Below are 16,032 nucleotides of genomic sequence, written 5' to 3'. Positions count from 1 at the left end.
CGATGCTCACAGCGAAGCTGGGCTCGGGCCCCCCACCCCCCCCCGGAGTGACACACACAGGAGTCACTTCCCGCACAGCAGCCCGGTGCCAGGTCGGAGGCGCCCGCCTCGCTCAGGGCTGCTCAGAGTCCCCAGGCCACCCAGGCTCCATCCCCAAATGCTCCCGCCGCCTGCCTCACAGCATGTCTGGGAACACACACACTCGTCAGCTCTCCCTCAGGCCGGCTTCCCCTTCTGGCTTCCCTATTTCTGATGCGGCATCACCATCCTCGGGGGCTGTAAATCTCAAAGTTCTCGGCGACACTTGCCCCTCCCTCAGCTGCTGTTCCCAATCTGTCCGTGCGTTCTGCTGTAGTTTGGAAACGCCACTCAGATGCACCCTTCTCCCGCCACCTCCTCCCCCCCCCCCCCCCCCCCGGAGCCCTCAGACCCCTGACGGGGCCCTCACGCCTCTGCCCAGGGTTCCTCCGCGAACCCGATGCACCAACCTGAACCTTTTCCTTCCGGCTCTCAAGGCTGGCTACCTCTGAGTCAGTTCTGCCCTGCCCCTGCCCAGCCAGGCCCCTTCTTCCCCGGCCCTCAGGATGTCCCTGGCCCCCACTCTGCCCGGGCAGCCAGCCTTGCCCACCGAGTCCTTCCTCCTCCTCACCGAGCTCCAGCCCCATGCGGCCGCCAGCTACCACGGTGGCCCGAGCGCGGCCACACAGCCCTCATGTGTGTCCTCCTGTGCTCCCCACCCAAACCCCAGACCTGCTTCGCTGGGCCCTGCCTCGCGGAGGTGTGTAAATGGCGGAAGCGTTGAGCTGTCCGAAGAAAACCTGTGTCGAATCTTTTCGCAGAGAGCCGCTCCCTCCCAGTTTGAGGCCCAGGGAGAGGGGAAGGGAGTGGTGGGGTTCTGGAGCGCTCCCTGAACTATGACGTGGCTCCGATGGGCGCCCCTCCCCCATCTGGAGAACTGGAGGTGCTCACGTGTAACTCACCAGGTAGCTGGGGCGACTCCGTGAAATGAGCAGAGCGTGCGGTCAATACAGTGCTCAAACCGATGCCCTCCATCCTTCCCACGGGTTACCTTGCCCGGTACTGTGGCATAAATTGTTTTCTCATGGTGGACGTGTTAAACGTAAGGCATACCCTGCTTTCTGTAACCGAACGTTCCAACCAACCAACAGCTACTTCTTACGTTCCCACTCTAAGCAAGGGGCCAATCTATGGGTGTTGAATGACCGCGCACGCTTGGTGAGGAACCGGGGACCGAAAAGGCACGAGGCCAAGGCCTGGCTCCTCAAGGGACTTGCCTTCTGGGTGGGCGACAAACAGAGACGGATAAAGCAGCAGTAGCAGGCAGGAGCTGGCAGCGTAAGAGGAGCCCAGCTGCAGGTGCTCTCAGCATTATATGGGTGAGGCCAGTGAGGCTCAGAGAGGTTAAGCAATTTGTTCAAGGGCACTCAGACAGTGACACCAGGAACCCTGGGGGGTGGGGCGGGGCACTGAGACTCCCGAGACGTGCTCACATGTTACAAGCACCATCTTTCGTAGGAAAGGGGGTGTGGCAGCAGGTGCTGGGAAGCGGAGCCTGTAGGCTGCCCAGGGAGGAGGCTGTGTTGGCATAACCCGGGGGTGAGCTGCTAGCCCCAAGCGGGACAGTGGCAGTGGGCAAGGAAAGGTCAGGCTGGGCACCGCTGTCTAGAACCGAGGGCCAAGAGGGTAAGGCGCAGAGGAGTGGAGTGGGGGAGGCAGAAGGACACAGAACCAAGGGGTCCGAGGTGTCCAGACCAGTGCCTGGGAGGAGCAGGAACTCTCTGCAGGAGGCCGTCAAGAGGAAGAGCTTGCCTGGGGTGGGGATGGCCGGACATCCGGGGTGCTGGAGCAGCCAGGCGAGGGGCTGAGGGTGCAGAACCAAGAATCAGCCAGATCCGAGACCTGGGGCGGAAGTGGGGACGAACGACCGGCCCACCCCACGGGGAGGAGAGAATGTTGCGCAGACACCGGAGAACGTAAAGATGAACCGAAACATGGGATGGGGGGAGAGAGGGCTGAAGAGCGGAGACAAGTTGCGGCACAAGAGCACCGGGCCGGGAGTCCGGCGGCCTCGGGAGTGGCTGCGGGGCGTCGGACAGGTCATCTGACCTCTCCGAGCCTCGGTTTCTGGGGGCTCAACGATACCTCCTTGAGGGTGACAGTACAGATGAAATGCTTGTAGGGCCCTAGTAGAGATCAGATGAAGCATTTGGAAACCCGTGGCACTCGCTCCACGCATAAGGGATTCGTACTACGCAGAAGTAACAGAAGGTGCTTTCTTCCCACACGCTCACTGCCACTGCCCCCCCACCCCAGCCACACAACCGCCACTTCCTACTTGCTGCTCCTCTTGCTTTCCAGCAAGCTTTACCCTCCCTCACCCAGGACAGGTCTTCCTGCCCTTCTCCCTTCCTTCCATCTCTTTCCAGGAGCCCCTGCGGCCCAGCGGCTGGGACCTCTTCTCCAGGGTCCCCACTTTTCTCCCACTCCACCAAAGTTCCCTCCCTCTCCATCCCCGGGGAAAAGCAGACTGGAAAGCCAGACCAAGATGCAGACCCAGTGTCTACGAAGAACTTTTGGTGCTGGAGAAAATGTCAGCCAATGATCGAGACGCCTGGGGAGGGGGGGGGGGTTGGGGAGGGGGAAAACAAAGAGAAACCAGAATGTCCTCCCCAGGACCCCTCCGCTGCACCCCACCTCTTCCCCACCCAGCACTGCCAAGAGCTCCGGGGACCAGCCTGGCCTCTGGTCTCTGGTGGCAGGCCCACAGGAGGACTGCGGGACGGGGCTGGCCACGCAGGCAGGAAGCTGGTGGGCAAGCCCGGGCCATGGCTCCCCACGGAAGGTTCGTTCCGAAAGAAATGAACAAAATACGGAAAATTAAACAAACCCAGACACTGTAATGTGTGCATATTAGATTAACTCTCCAAAGGGTCGCGACCTTGAGGAACACATCCAGCCAGTGTGGAAAATAATAAACCTGATTAATGATGAGACATGGGCTGCAGCTTCAGCAAATACAACCAGCCTGATGATGCCCGGTGGAGTTCCTGGGGCTTCCGTCCCAGGTGGGAGCGGAACACGGCTGACCTCTCCAGACCCCTCGCCCCGATCACATGAGCACAGACACTCAGGGAGCAAAGTGGGACCACACTGCTCTCTCAGCTGCCCACTGCCGGCCCAGACCGCCTCTATCCCAGGGGACAGCCTGCTGTTTGCAGATGCTCCGGGAAGTGTCCCCGTCTCCCAGGTGACCATAGGGAGCTTAAGTGGAGGTACTTCTCTCTGTTCCTGGCAGGACTCCGTACTCCTGGCCAGTCCCGGGACCACTTGGTCTGGTCTCGAAGGGCCCCAGCCGTGCCCAGAGCTCCCCTCCTCTTTCCAGACAACCCAGGCCCTTGGGAGACATGCCCAGGAGAGCCACTGGAGGGAGGCAGGGAGGTGGCACCTCGTGGCATCACCAGACAACAGCACCAGGAGGAAGATGGCAGCCAAGAGCCGTGCAGCCAAAGGTCCAGCGGGGGAGAAGCTCTGGCCGCAGTGCCCCACCACTGCCAGGCAGGCAGGCCCCGGGGCCCTGGCCCAGCCCCCCACCGCGGCCTCCCCCTCCCCGGCCGGCTGGCCAACTCTCCCCGGGCTCCAGCTCCTCCTCTCTCACTTTCTTCAGCTCAAGGGAGCCAGGGAAAGAGACACAGGTGCTCTCAGTGCCTTGAAACCCCTGTCCCAGCTGTCACAAGCCGGCCCTCCACCCTGGCCAGGTCTGAGCAGCTCACCGCTCTGCCAGTCCTCACTGGAGAGAATCTCAATCAGCTCCCCTCCCCCCCCTCCTCCTCCAGCCCCCTCCCCCATCACACGCCCAAATGCAGGTCTCCAGAGTTTCTCCCTCACTTCCCACTCGGGTGAACTAGGGTGAGATGGGTGGGAGCCTCATTAGTCCAGGGAAAAGAGGGTCATTCCTGATAGGACGCCGGTCCCCCGAAGCGAGCCGGCGTGTCGGGTGGGGGTGTGGTGGTGGCCGGAGTCCAGCGCAGGGGCAGGGGGCAGCGGAGGCAGATGGCAGCGAGGAAAGGGGGAGGGGGGCCCCGTGGGCTCCGGGGCTGCGCTGGGATGGGGCAGTGAAGCCGGGGTCGGGCGGGAAGCGGGGGTGACGAGGGCTGGGGGAGCGCGCCGGTGGCGGGCAGGGGCCGGCAGCCCTGCAGGGGGGCAGACGCTGGGCTGGGAGTTGCACAGGGGAAGGGGAGGACCAGAGCGGGAGCACCGCGAGCCCGGAGGAGGGCTGCGGAGGGAGGGAAACGGGGATGGAGACTGGAGGAACTACGGAGCGGAGCGATGGGGGGTCCAGAGCCCGGGAGACGCAGGGATCCGAGCGCAGGGGACCGGCGGGCTGAAGGCGGGAGAGGGGAGGCAGGGCGCCGGGGAGACGGTGGGGGCGGGGGGCAGGGAAGGGTGCGGGGCAGCGGCCCCGGGGGGACGGAGAGGCGGAGACGTCAGAAGTAGGGGGGACGGGCGCGGGAGGGGGCGCGCGCGGGGCCCGCGCTGCCGGGACGCGGGGGGCAGCGTAAGGGGCAGGCTGGGGGGACGCCGCGGAGGGCCCTGCCCTTACCTGGGCGGCTCCGCACTCCGGGGGTTGAGCTGGGGCCGGGCCGCCGGGCTGTTGTTTTCCGGTTTTCCCTGCTTCCGCAGCCGCCGCGGCGGCCCCAGCGCGATCCGCCGGCAGCTGAAGGCAGTCTGTGTCCGGCCGCGAGCGAGCGGGGAGCGGGCAGCGCGGGAGGAGCGCGGCCGAGGCGCGGGGCGCCGCCCGGCGGCCAGCGCCGGAACTGCGGCGGCCCGCGCACGCCGGCCGGGGGGGCGCCCCTTCGGGGCCCGGCGGCCGGGCGGCCCGCACGCCCCGGGCGCCCGCTCCGAGCCTCGCCCGGCGCGCCCCGAAGCCGAGGCGCAGGAGGAGCGGGCGGCCGCGGGCAAACTTGCCGCCGCCCCGGGGGGCGGTGGGGGGGGGCGGGTACCGAGGCCGAGCGGGAGGCGCGGGGCCCGGGCGCGAGGGGCGCGCGCGGCCGGGCGGCCGCGGGACGGGAGAGCGGGCGCTGCGGTGTTGCGACCTCGAGGGCGGGACCCCGGCGCGGCCCGCGCCCTGCACCGCCCGGCGCGAGGGGGGCGGCCCGCCCCGGCCCCCGGAGTTAGGGCCCGGCCGGCTTCGGCGGGCGAAGGGCGCCCCCTGGTGGGGCGCGTGGGAAGCGCACGGGGGACGAGCGTGCCCGGGGGCCGGAGACTGCGGCCCCGCGGCGGCGAAGATGGAGAGCGGGAGGTTTCGCTGGCGGAGGCAGAAGAGCGAATGGTAACCAGGGGGCTGGAGAGACAGGCACAGCGTGCGTCTAGGAGGTCCCGGGCGCTGCTTTCTGAGTACAAACGTCTGGGGAGGAGCCGTCTCCTCGGGTTACGGATGAGGACCCCGAGGCTGGGAGAGGCGCACGGTCCAGCCCGGAGCGCGGGGCCCCAAGGGAGCAAGGGAGCGAGGGGCGGGGACCGGGAGGGCAACCCAACTGTCTGACACGCGGGCGGTGCGCGTTTTACTACGGCGCGGGTGCCCTCAGGAGGAGGCTGGGGACCCGGGCCCCGATCCCGAGGAAGGAGGCCCGAGGCCACGTGACCTCCTCAAACGTTATTCCTCTTTCCCACCCCGCACGTGGGCCTTGGGGAGGAGACGAGCGAACTGATCGCAGAGCCCTCCCGTCTTCGGCGGCCCGGGCCCCCACACCCACTATCCGCACACCCACAGCCTAACCAGACCCTCCGGGGGCCGCTTGTCCCCAGCCCCACCGGTTGGGCTTGAAGGGACGGGATACTCTCGTGGTCAGTGCATTCCCCAGGGAAGGCCAGCCGTCCTGCTCTTCCCACTCCCCTACCACCCAGGCCGCAGGCCGGAATGTGGCTCCCGACTTGACTTCCCATCCCCCACCCCACACGCTGGCGCGGTGCATGCTCTTCGGGGAAGACATTATTTAGCTCCTACTGTGTGCCGTGACTGCCGCACTTAGCAGTGTCGTTTTCGACAACCTTGGCCTCAACTTTGCAAGGTGACACTAACCCCACTTCGCAGGGGAGGAAGCCCCGCAAACCAGCCACGCCGGGGGCGAACAGGCTACACAGAATCCAGTTCTAATTCCAGCCTTAGTCCCTGGGGCTGGCGCCTCATTTGGCGAAATGGGCAGAAGGACGGCCCTGGGCTAAGCAGCAAGTACATTAGAGGGGCATCCCTGGGATCCTTCCTGGGCAGGGGACGTCACGTCCCTCGGCTTCCGTTTCCACATCTCTAAACCGGAGAGAAGCAGACTAAATAATCTCTAAAGTGACTTCAAACTCCGAAATGCCAAGCGTGGATCCAGGGCCCTAAACCGGAAGGGTGCAAGATCAGCAAGAGGATAGAAGCTGTCGGGTGGGGGAGGAAAAACACGAAGTGCAATGCTTCATCTTGTTCTTTTGCCTGGTGAGCTCCAGCCTATTAACCAAGGAGGCGGGAAGGAGCTTTTGACAAGGTCAGAGAGATTGCTAACAGGTCTGAGGTGGCCTGGGCAGTGACCTACTGAGGACCCCAGTCGCTCCCCTCCCTGCGGGGGTGATTCTGACTTTCTTTCCCTTCAGGCCTCTGCCCCTTTCCAAGTCGGATGGTTGAGAGCCGGGGTCAGCCCCACCCTGGCGCCAGCCCCGCCCCGGCTCTGCCTTCTTTCTACTTCTGGCTGCTGAGTGCTCACAGCTTGCTCTCTACTTCCTTTACTTCTCGACCTCAGTGCCACTTGCCCATCAGAATTTGATTCCAGACAAGCTAAGTTCCCCAGCTCCGCTGGGGGGTGGGGATGGGGTGGGGAGGTTAGCCCAGACCATTTTGGAGATTCCACAGGGGGCTATGTCAAAGGGGAATGAGGCTGGTCCAGCTCAGCTACCTTCAAGGATGCTCTCCTCTGTCTCTCTCTCTCTCTCTCTCTCTTTTTTTTAGCTTATTTATTTACTTAGAGACAATCCCAAGCAGGCTGTGCACCGTCAGTGCAGAGCTGGACGCGGGGCTCGAGCTCACAAACTGTGAGATCAGGACCTGAGCCAAAATCAAGAGTCGGACGCTTAACCGACTGAGCCACCCGGGTGCTCCTGATGTCTTGAATGAAAAAGCAGAGTAAAGCATCCCTCACAGCCTGGGCGTCATGGGGAAGTCTAGTGGATCTGAGTTCTAGTGGATCTGAGGAAGGAGTCTGTGCTCCTGGATTTATTTATAGCTTCTTCCTTCTTTGAAAGTGCCTCAGGTATATCCACGAAGAACACTCGATCAGAAATTTACCTACCCTGTCTTTTCCAAAGGTGCCTTTGGAGGTTTATCACTAGTGCGTAACGAGCCCACTGCATCGGTAGGGCCAACTGAGGACCACAGTGACCAAGTGACTTGTGCACGCTTGACTTCATGGGACATGCCATCAGTGTGCCACTGTCTCTCAGAAACCAGTGCAGTCTCGAACTGATGCCCCCGCCTTTAGACTGGCTTCCTAACGCCCCACAAATGGCTGCCCGAGGGATGGACCTAAAATGAGCCCCCAGCTCAAAACCCTTCCACGACCCCCTATGACCTATAGAGTAAAACTGAGTCCAACACGCCTCAGCATATGTGCTCCCTGCTGACTTCTCCGGCCTCGCCCATCGTCCACCACTGCCCGTCTCATAACCCATCAAGGCCAAGCTGCCCGCAGTTAGTTCTCTGGTTCTCCTAGTCTATGTCTCTCTGCTTTAACACATTGGTTTCTGCCTGGAGACACCCCCACCCCCATGCACACACACATACACAAAACCCAGTTTAGGACTCTCCTCCTACAAGAAGTTTCTCCTACCCTGCTGTCTGGTCTCTTCCCAGCAGAATTAATTACTCCCCTCTCTAGAATTCTCCTGCACTTATTAGAGCTTACGGTTGCTTACTTGTTTCATGTCTGTGTTCACTAAAAGACTACAGACTTGTTCTCCTGGATTTATTTTTAGCTTCTCCCTTCTTTGTGTTAGCCTCAGGTATATCCACAAAGCAGAATAGCTGTTCTTAAATTTGCCTACCGTCTCTTTTCCAAAGATCCCTTTGAAGGTTGATCACAAGTTCCTAATGAGAGTATGGACTTAAAAAATCCATATGAACAGCATAATGCCTGGGATAGTAGGTGCTTGGTAACTGTGTTGAATGAATGAAGCAACATGAAGTAAGGGCTAGGGAGGACTGCCATTCTGGAAAATCAAATTTGCTTCTGTCGCTGGTCTAAATGAGCCAGATGGGATTACCTGACCGGCGGTATGGAACCACGGGTCCCTGCTAAGCTTGAAGCCTTTACGAACGTAAGCTGAAGGTGGGGTTCGACTTGAGGGGCTTGAGGGTGAAGCCAGCAAGAGCCTGACGGAATATCCTTATCGCCACGCGGTGTTAAAAATGCAGCAACCCCCGCTAGCATACTACGCTCAGACTCCAGATTACATGAAAATAATTCTGTGTCCTTCTCGTCACCTGTGTGGGGGATAAATGGTTCATTCCTGAGGGATAATGTCTAACAGAACCACTTTAGAAGCAGAATTGAAATTAGAGAGAGAATTGTTCTTTGATTTTACTTCGAGTTTTTACTCATGCCTTAAAGGATGCGCTGAGTGTTGGTTTTGCATAATGACATTATGGCCAAGGGTTGTATGCATGTGGGTTTCGATGTACATAGCCCCCAAGCCTGCTCGGAAGAAGACTCTGTCGAACGGGGAAGAAGCCCCACCTCCGCTCGACAACTATGTTATCCTGCAGCTCCCTTCCCCCAACCTCTCTTATCTCCATTCGCTTAGTCTAGACATACAGAATACCGCTCACACTGAAATTGCAGCGAAAACTTGGATCCTCCTCGCTCAGAATACAACCTGCCTCTCCTTCTGTGGTCCTGCTCCTTATCCTAATGTAAGAACCAGATTCGTTCCCACCCTGTGTCTCGGTTTCCATTTACTGCTCTGCAGAGGAGATCAGCTGCCATGGCAGTCAGTTCTTCTTCAGGAAATCTTTGGTGCCTGTTACGTGCCAGGCACTGGAGACGAAATAGAAAAATGAGGTGAATCCAGGGCTTGGCCTCTTGGGGTTCGTAGAGGTAGTACATCTCCTAGTGCTTATGGCCCAATTCTGAGACCAGGTCGTTTTCTGTATGATATTTCCCATACAGTTAACTCAGGTGCAGGGTCGCAGTCTAGGCTGGCAGACTGGGTGGGGGTGGTGGCAGGGGCATGCGGCTTATGGCAATTCCAGCGTTGGGACCGAGGTTCCTCAGCACACTCGGGCTTGGGTGGGCACCCAGAATGCTCTGCCTGGAGCCTCTACAGACCTATACTGCTGCGGGAGGCCCGCCGCTCGACTGTACCTGCATCCTGCGTGGGAAAGGGGCAGTGGCATTCACCTGCACCATGAAGGCTGGTAACCGGTACCAAGGTCGTAGGATAAAATGCATTTTACTTGCGGTGGGCTTTACGCTTCCATACCCACCCTTCCTCATTTGCTCCCACGCTCAGTATAGGCAGGTTCCATTATACCACGGTATCGATAGAAACCAGTGAAGTGGTTTCTATCTAGCAAAGCTGAGTTAAAACTCAGGGCTTCTGGCTCCAGGAGGGAGCTGCGTGAAGGACATCGGACAAAGATCACTGTGAGGAAGGAAGGGGTAAGCCCACCTAAGTGAAACTGGGTGAAGACTAGGCAAAGACTAAAGAAGCTGTACTTTTGGGGCTCCTGGGTAGCTCAGGCGGCTGTGTGTGTGACTCAGGTCACGATCTCACGGTTGGTGAGTTTGAGTCCCCCCCCCCCACCCGCGCTCATCCCCCTCCCACCCTCCCCAGCCCTTCCCATCGGGCTCGCTGCTGTCAGCGCATAGCCCGCTGGGATCCTCGGTCCCCCTCTCTCACTGCCCCTCCCCCACTCACACTGGCTCGCTCCAAAATAAAAAATAAATATTAAAAAGAAAAAAATCTCTCTTCCTCTGCCTCTCTCTCAATAAATACATAAAAATTTTAAAATTATAGGAAAAAAGAAGTTATGCTTTCTCTCCCCCTTCCACTGTTGTCCTTCTCAATCTCCAATAACAAGAGTAACTTGAATAACAAAAGGCAATCCAGTTGAGCAGGAGGGAGAGGTGGGAAGATGAGGAATAGGGGTGCCTAGGGGGGCACATTCTACCTGGGGGCAAAGCACAAGCACGTTAGCAAGGGAGGGCACACAGGAGAGGGTCTACCTTCCCAAGCCAGCCACCTCAGGATACCAAGATGCCAAGATAAGTAAATAAATGAATAAGATGCCACATGTCACATTACCCCAGGTGTTTAGGGTCTGCAGTTGACCCAGAGAACGGTTTTGTCTGTACTGTGGCATTAAGTCTTCCTATGAACTATTATGAAATGACCCCAGGATAGTATAAAGGTAAAAAAAAAAAAAAAATGTGTATGTGTATATATGTGTCTCTCTACAGATAGGTAGGAAGATACATGATAGATAGATGCATGTGAATGTGCATTCCCAAATACGTGTATATTTCAACATAAGGTTGGCCAGTTCTCTTTTTGAGCTCAACAAACCAGTAAATCAGCAAGCAGCTTCTATCTGCCAGGAATGATATCGGGCACTAAGGGGGACAGAAAGAAAAACTGGACATGGTTCCTACTTTCAAAAATTTATGTTCCGGTGCCCTTAATTTTCCCTTGTAAAGGAAAACCTTTACATTTTCGCTCATAGTGAGTTTTAGGAGCCTGTGCCCTCTGAAGGAATTCAGAATAGTAAAAAGAATGAGATAGTAGGATTTCTCTTCACCCAGGACAGATTTCTTACGACTCCTAGCTAAATGAGGGATGAGTTACATCCAAGAACTGTACTACGTAGTGGGCTATGCCCAAGTTTGAATATAGAAGAGGCGCTTTTTTCTTTTATGTTTATTTCTGAGAGAGAGAGAGAGAGAGAGAGCTGGGGAGGGGCAGAGAGAGAGGGAGACACAGAATCAGAAGCAGGCTCCAGGCTCTGAGCCATCAGCGCAGATCCCAACACGGGGCTCGAACTCACAGACTGTGAAGTCATGGCCTGAGCCGAAGTCAGACACTTAACCTACTGAGCCACCCAGGCGCCCCTAGAGGGGGTGCTTACCAGCCAGCCACAGTTGTGACAAGTATTGTGTTCTGCGATGGCTTAACCCTCAGCTGTTTCCACTATTGTTCTTCCAGATTCCAGGCAAGAGTCTTAATTTAGAAGAATCCAGTTACCTTAATTGAAAAAAGACTAAAGGAAGATGTGACACTTAAGACCTTTCCTATTTGCTCCATAACCAGGACAAACGGATAGAAATTACAGGCCAATTTTAGCTCAAATAAGAAAGAATTTATGAGTCGCCTCAGGAGATAATGAGCTCCCCAGCATTGGAAGTATACAAGCAGATGGATGGCCATCTGCCAGGATTGCCAGAGAAGGGATTCCAGCATTGGATTAGGAGGTTGAATGAGGTTTCCTCCATCTCTAAATTCCTTGATTCTCAGTCTGTCTCCTTGGCCCAAGGCTAAAAAAATAAATAAATAAAATAAAATTCAATCTTGGGAGAAATGTAACTCCTATTGTCAAAAGTAAAAACATGCCGTATGCATTTTTTTCTGTTTAGATGCATGGGCACTTTCCTTTAAATGTAGCGAAGATACTTAATATTAGAAAATGCAATAATCTCTTAAATGCTTCATCGACAAAATTAATATGATTGATACACTCAAGCGTTATTAGGTAAATAGCACTAATGGCCTTGTTAAAAAAGGAAATCTGTTTACAAGAAAGGACGGCAGTTCCAAAATAAGACCAATCTGAGTAGATGAACGTCGTGCTTGTTTTTTAAATGACTTCTTACAACACGCACACATGCATACACACTCAGGAAGGAAAACAGTGAGTGGAGGAAAATGAACACGTATCTCAATATATCTACTGCTTTTATGCCTTGGAGTCAGGCACCTGCTGCAGGAAGGACGGTTTTCTTCCTGCATTTTCAAGCATTAAGCACTTTGGTGAATCTTAGCCTGCACAATAACACCTTGTTCCTCGGAATACAAATCGACTCCGAGGTCTCCTCCGCTCCCCCCCCCCCACCCCAGTCTGATGGAATGCACTGCTTTTCGAACGCTAATTAGGCCGGCAGTAGAGGTGAGACGGTCGACTTAAAAATTGGGCGGGTTAAGGGGCGCCTGGGCGGTTCAATCGGTTAAGGAGTGAAGCGTCTGACTTCCACTCAGGTCATGATCCCACGGTCCGTGAGTTTGAGCCTCACGATGGGCTCTGTGCTGACAGCCTGGAGCCCGCTTCAGATTCTGTTAAGAAGCATTGAAAATAAATTAAAAAAAAAAAAAAAAAAAAAGATTCTTGGCGGGGTAAGAAAAATAGAGAAATGAAATTGGGGAAAGAAAAAAAAAAAAAGGCAAAAGCAGCCCTGAGCGTAAAATACCTACACACAGATCGGTAGACATTTAATAACCAAAATAGAATGAGAGTCTCCTCTCTCCCAACCCGCAGAGACAAGATTTTTTTATTTTTATTTTTTTCACGTTCACAGATAAGATCTGCTTCGTGACATGGTTGGATGAAGAAGTGGGTGGGGGCAGAGGGGAGAAAGTTTGTCAAATAACAGTTACCGCGGGGCGTGGTTTTCAGGGCTCAGCTGGCTTTAGTGAACAATTTCTTCTCACTGGCTGCTCCGTGCCCGGTCCTGTCCTAGGTGCTGGGGACGCACGCATGAGTAGACGCGGTCCCTGCCCTCCAGAAGCTCCCTCACTCCTGAGAGGCATGGAGAGGCATCTCTTTAGGAGTTGGCCCCTGTCAGTTTCAGCCCTCAGCTCAACACTGCCGCCCATGCACCCTACTCACTAAAAACAAAATAAATCTCTTGCATATATATGCAAATAGATAGCAGGCATTCTCAAGAGAAATACCTTTCGATTCTATCACGTGGGCACCTGGCCCACCTGCTCTGACACAGCAGGAACTAACAACTGGCACAACACCTCACAGTTTATAACACGCTCTCTCTCACAAGGCACCATCGATCGTATCTGTTGTTCATCACTTGTCATCCGCATCTCAAAGATGGGAGAGTAAGCCATTTAGTAGTAAGTTATGAGCCTTCAAGTTGTATCTTCCGATTTTAAACCAGAAAATTCCCCTTCCGCTGCTCTGCAGTCCTGATGTAAGACATACATTTTTTTTTTTTATTTGTTCAGTTTTAAAATTTTTATTTTGAGCGGGCTCCATGCCCATGGGGCTTGAATTCATGACCCTGAGATCAAGAGTCACATGTGGGGCGCTTAGGTGGCTCAGTCTGTTGAGCGTTCAGCTCTTGATTTCAGCTCAGGCCATGATCCCACAGTTTGTGGGATCGAGCCCTGCTTCAGGCTCTGTACTGACGGTGTGGAGCCTGCTTGGGCTTCTCCCCCTCTCTCCCTTTCTCTCTCTCTCTCTAGCCGGCGCACCCTCTCTTTCTCAAAGTAAATAAATAAACATGAAAAAAAAAAAAAAAAGTCACACACTCTACCGACTGAGCCAGCCAGGCGCCCCCATGATGTAATACATACAGAACCTGTGGAACAAAGTGTTTAATTGAACAAATCTCTGCCACTTCTTGGTTAAGTGAGCTGCAGTCCAAATTCCTGCTCCTTAAAGTTCCAGGCTTTTGCCTTGTAACTGAGCCAAGCCAATTTTGCCTTGGGCCAAATGAAAAGATCAAAACGTTCTTGAGAGAATGGAAAACATTGGTAAGACCAAAACCCAAAGTAGCTAGAAAAATCAACCTATCACTTGAGACAAGAGCAAAAATTAAATCTTTATTTTATTTTATTTTATTTTATTTTATTTTATTTTAAATGTTTATTTGAGAGAGAGAGAGAGAGAGAGAGAGAGAGAGAGAGAGAGAGAGAAGGGGAGGGGCAGAAAGAGAGGGAGACACAGAATCCGAAGTCGGCTCCAGGCTCTGAGCTGTCAGCACAGAGCCCGATGCGGGGCTCGAACTCGCCGACTGCGAGATCCCGACCTGAGCTGAAGTCGGATGCTTAACTGCGCCACCCAGGTGCCCCTAAATCTTACTTTTAGATCCATCTCTTACTTTTAAAGTAAGTTCCAGTGTATTTTATTTATATCTCTCTTATCTCGTGCCTTGTTTTGTATCTGTCTCGCCCAGGGGCAGGGTCTAATGTTTATTAATTGCACAGAAAATATTTGGAAAACATACCCTAGGACGACATACACTGTCCACTCTGTGTATTTTTAGTCGCCGGCATTGAAACTGATCTCATATGCATTCTAGATTCTTAATTCAGGCAGAACCAGACTATTCTTTGTGTTTAACAGAGCACATGGTTGCCATTTAATAAATGTTAGATAATAAAAATAGAAGCAATGCTTCAAAGTAGCAATATCTGAAGAATCTCATTAAACACAAAGTAAGATAAACAAGCTACCGTCGCACATCTGGATTTGTGTAGATAGGCAGCTTCCCCCCTCTGGCTGCTACAAAAGACATGGGCCAGCTGGGATCTCACCCGACGTGCCGGACGGCATTTTTCACCCCGACACCATGGTGAGAGAAAGAAAAAAATGGACTCTTTTGTCCAGCTCTCTTCCCTAATTATACCTTGGGTCTAAATAAAGAAAATACAGCACACGTAATCAGAAATAATTTGAAGCAAATGGAAAGCACCAGAGTGGAGGGTTTAATCATGTTATCGGTGGCGAGGGTCAGAGGAAATGGACAGATAAGGGCACCAAATTATCTACAGTGGCATGCAACGGAGAAAGAGACGCGAAGCCAGAGGAGATGACTCAAGAAATTAAGTTTGGTTTCCAAGTTACTTCCAAACTGTTTGGCAGCTGAAGGAAGGAAGGAGCAATGACATCTCCAGCAGGCACTCTGCTCATTAATAATGTCCTAGCAGAACAATAACCTCGGATAATAAGAAATACCATGCTGTCTCCAGAGGCGAGAGAAGTCAAGTTTACTTTCCCATCCGCGGAGTTCCGTTGAATAGGGTGTGTGCCACCTAGCCGCATGAATTTCGAGGAGGTTCAGACATCGATTAGGGGAAATGTTTCACACCAGCGACATCTGGAAACAAACCAGCCAGTTCAGGGAGCAGGTGGGGACATTTCAGTTGTATTGAGCCCCTGAAAGGCACACCGGTGTTTCGAGGTTCTAGCTGCCCCGTGTGGGGAGCGGGTACGGGGTGGGCAGCAGGAAGCAGGGGAAATGAGAGGTGGGAGGGACGCTCCCCGGGGGCAGAGCTACTGAAGGCTTCTCTGCTTGGGTTTATTACAGTGTTTTATGAAGCCGTGCGACAGGTCACCCAGACATCTCCAGCCAACACAGGCCCACGCTGGACTAATGTAACGTTACCAAGTGGCTTGTAAAAGGTCACCAGATCTTCCAGATGGTGGAACCTACATAGATTGTCTCCTGTCTAGGATTTTAGAGCCGCATCATTTCCTAGCTCTTGCCTGACCGTAGCCAAAACCACGATTAAAAATTCCGAGATTAGGACAAGAATCTACGACACGACTCGTCATTACTCTCGTTCACTTTCCAAACTATCTTCCTTTCTGTCTTTCAGTTACCAAGAAACATAGGGATATTAGGAAGGCTTGGGGGGGGGTCTAGGTTAAACAAAGACAGCCCCCAGCTCTTAATATCATTGGATCTTTGGGGGAGGGCCTGAAACTAAACACAAAGCCCGCCTGGCATCTTGCTGGGCCGTCATGCAGCGGTCCAGATCCGAAAGCACCTCAGGGTAGATCCCATCGAGATTCTTTCAAATCTTGTTTTTTTTTTTTTTTTTTTAATGTTCACTTATTTTTGAGAGAAAGAGACAGTGTGAGAGGGGGAGGGGCAGAGAGAAAGAGAGGCAGAATCCGAAGCAGGCTCCAGGCTCTGAGCTATTGGCACAGAGCCCGACATGGGGCTCGAACCCACAAACCGTGAG

The 16,032-nt window shown here is 54.6% G+C and overlaps 1 protein-coding gene across 3 annotated transcripts in view; it reads right to left on the bottom strand.

Annotated features, from left to right (window-relative positions):
- The window catches only part of GRIK4 (glutamate ionotropic receptor kainate type subunit 4), a 433,258-nt gene extending 428,513 nt beyond the window's left edge, over positions 1 to 4,745 (bottom strand). For 2 of the 3 annotated variants that reach the window (XM_058687072.1, XM_058687071.1), the window contains exon 1: positions 4,622 to 4,744. The gene's annotated coding sequence lies outside the window, so the exon portion shown is untranslated. Of the gene's footprint in view, positions 1 to 4,621 lie in introns of all 3 variants that reach the window. The other variant, XM_058687070.1, reaches the window with a different exon arrangement.
- Between the last annotated feature and the right edge of the window lie 11,287 nt (positions 4,746 to 16,032).

The sequence above is a fragment of the Neofelis nebulosa genome, chromosome 10 (assembly GCF_028018385.1).
Source record: "Neofelis nebulosa isolate mNeoNeb1 chromosome 10, mNeoNeb1.pri, whole genome shotgun sequence".
NCBI lineage: Eukaryota > Metazoa > Chordata > Mammalia > Carnivora > Felidae > Neofelis > Neofelis nebulosa.
The sequence above is the reverse complement of the archived record's forward strand: the minus strand, read 5'-3'. Positions and strand labels throughout refer to the sequence as shown.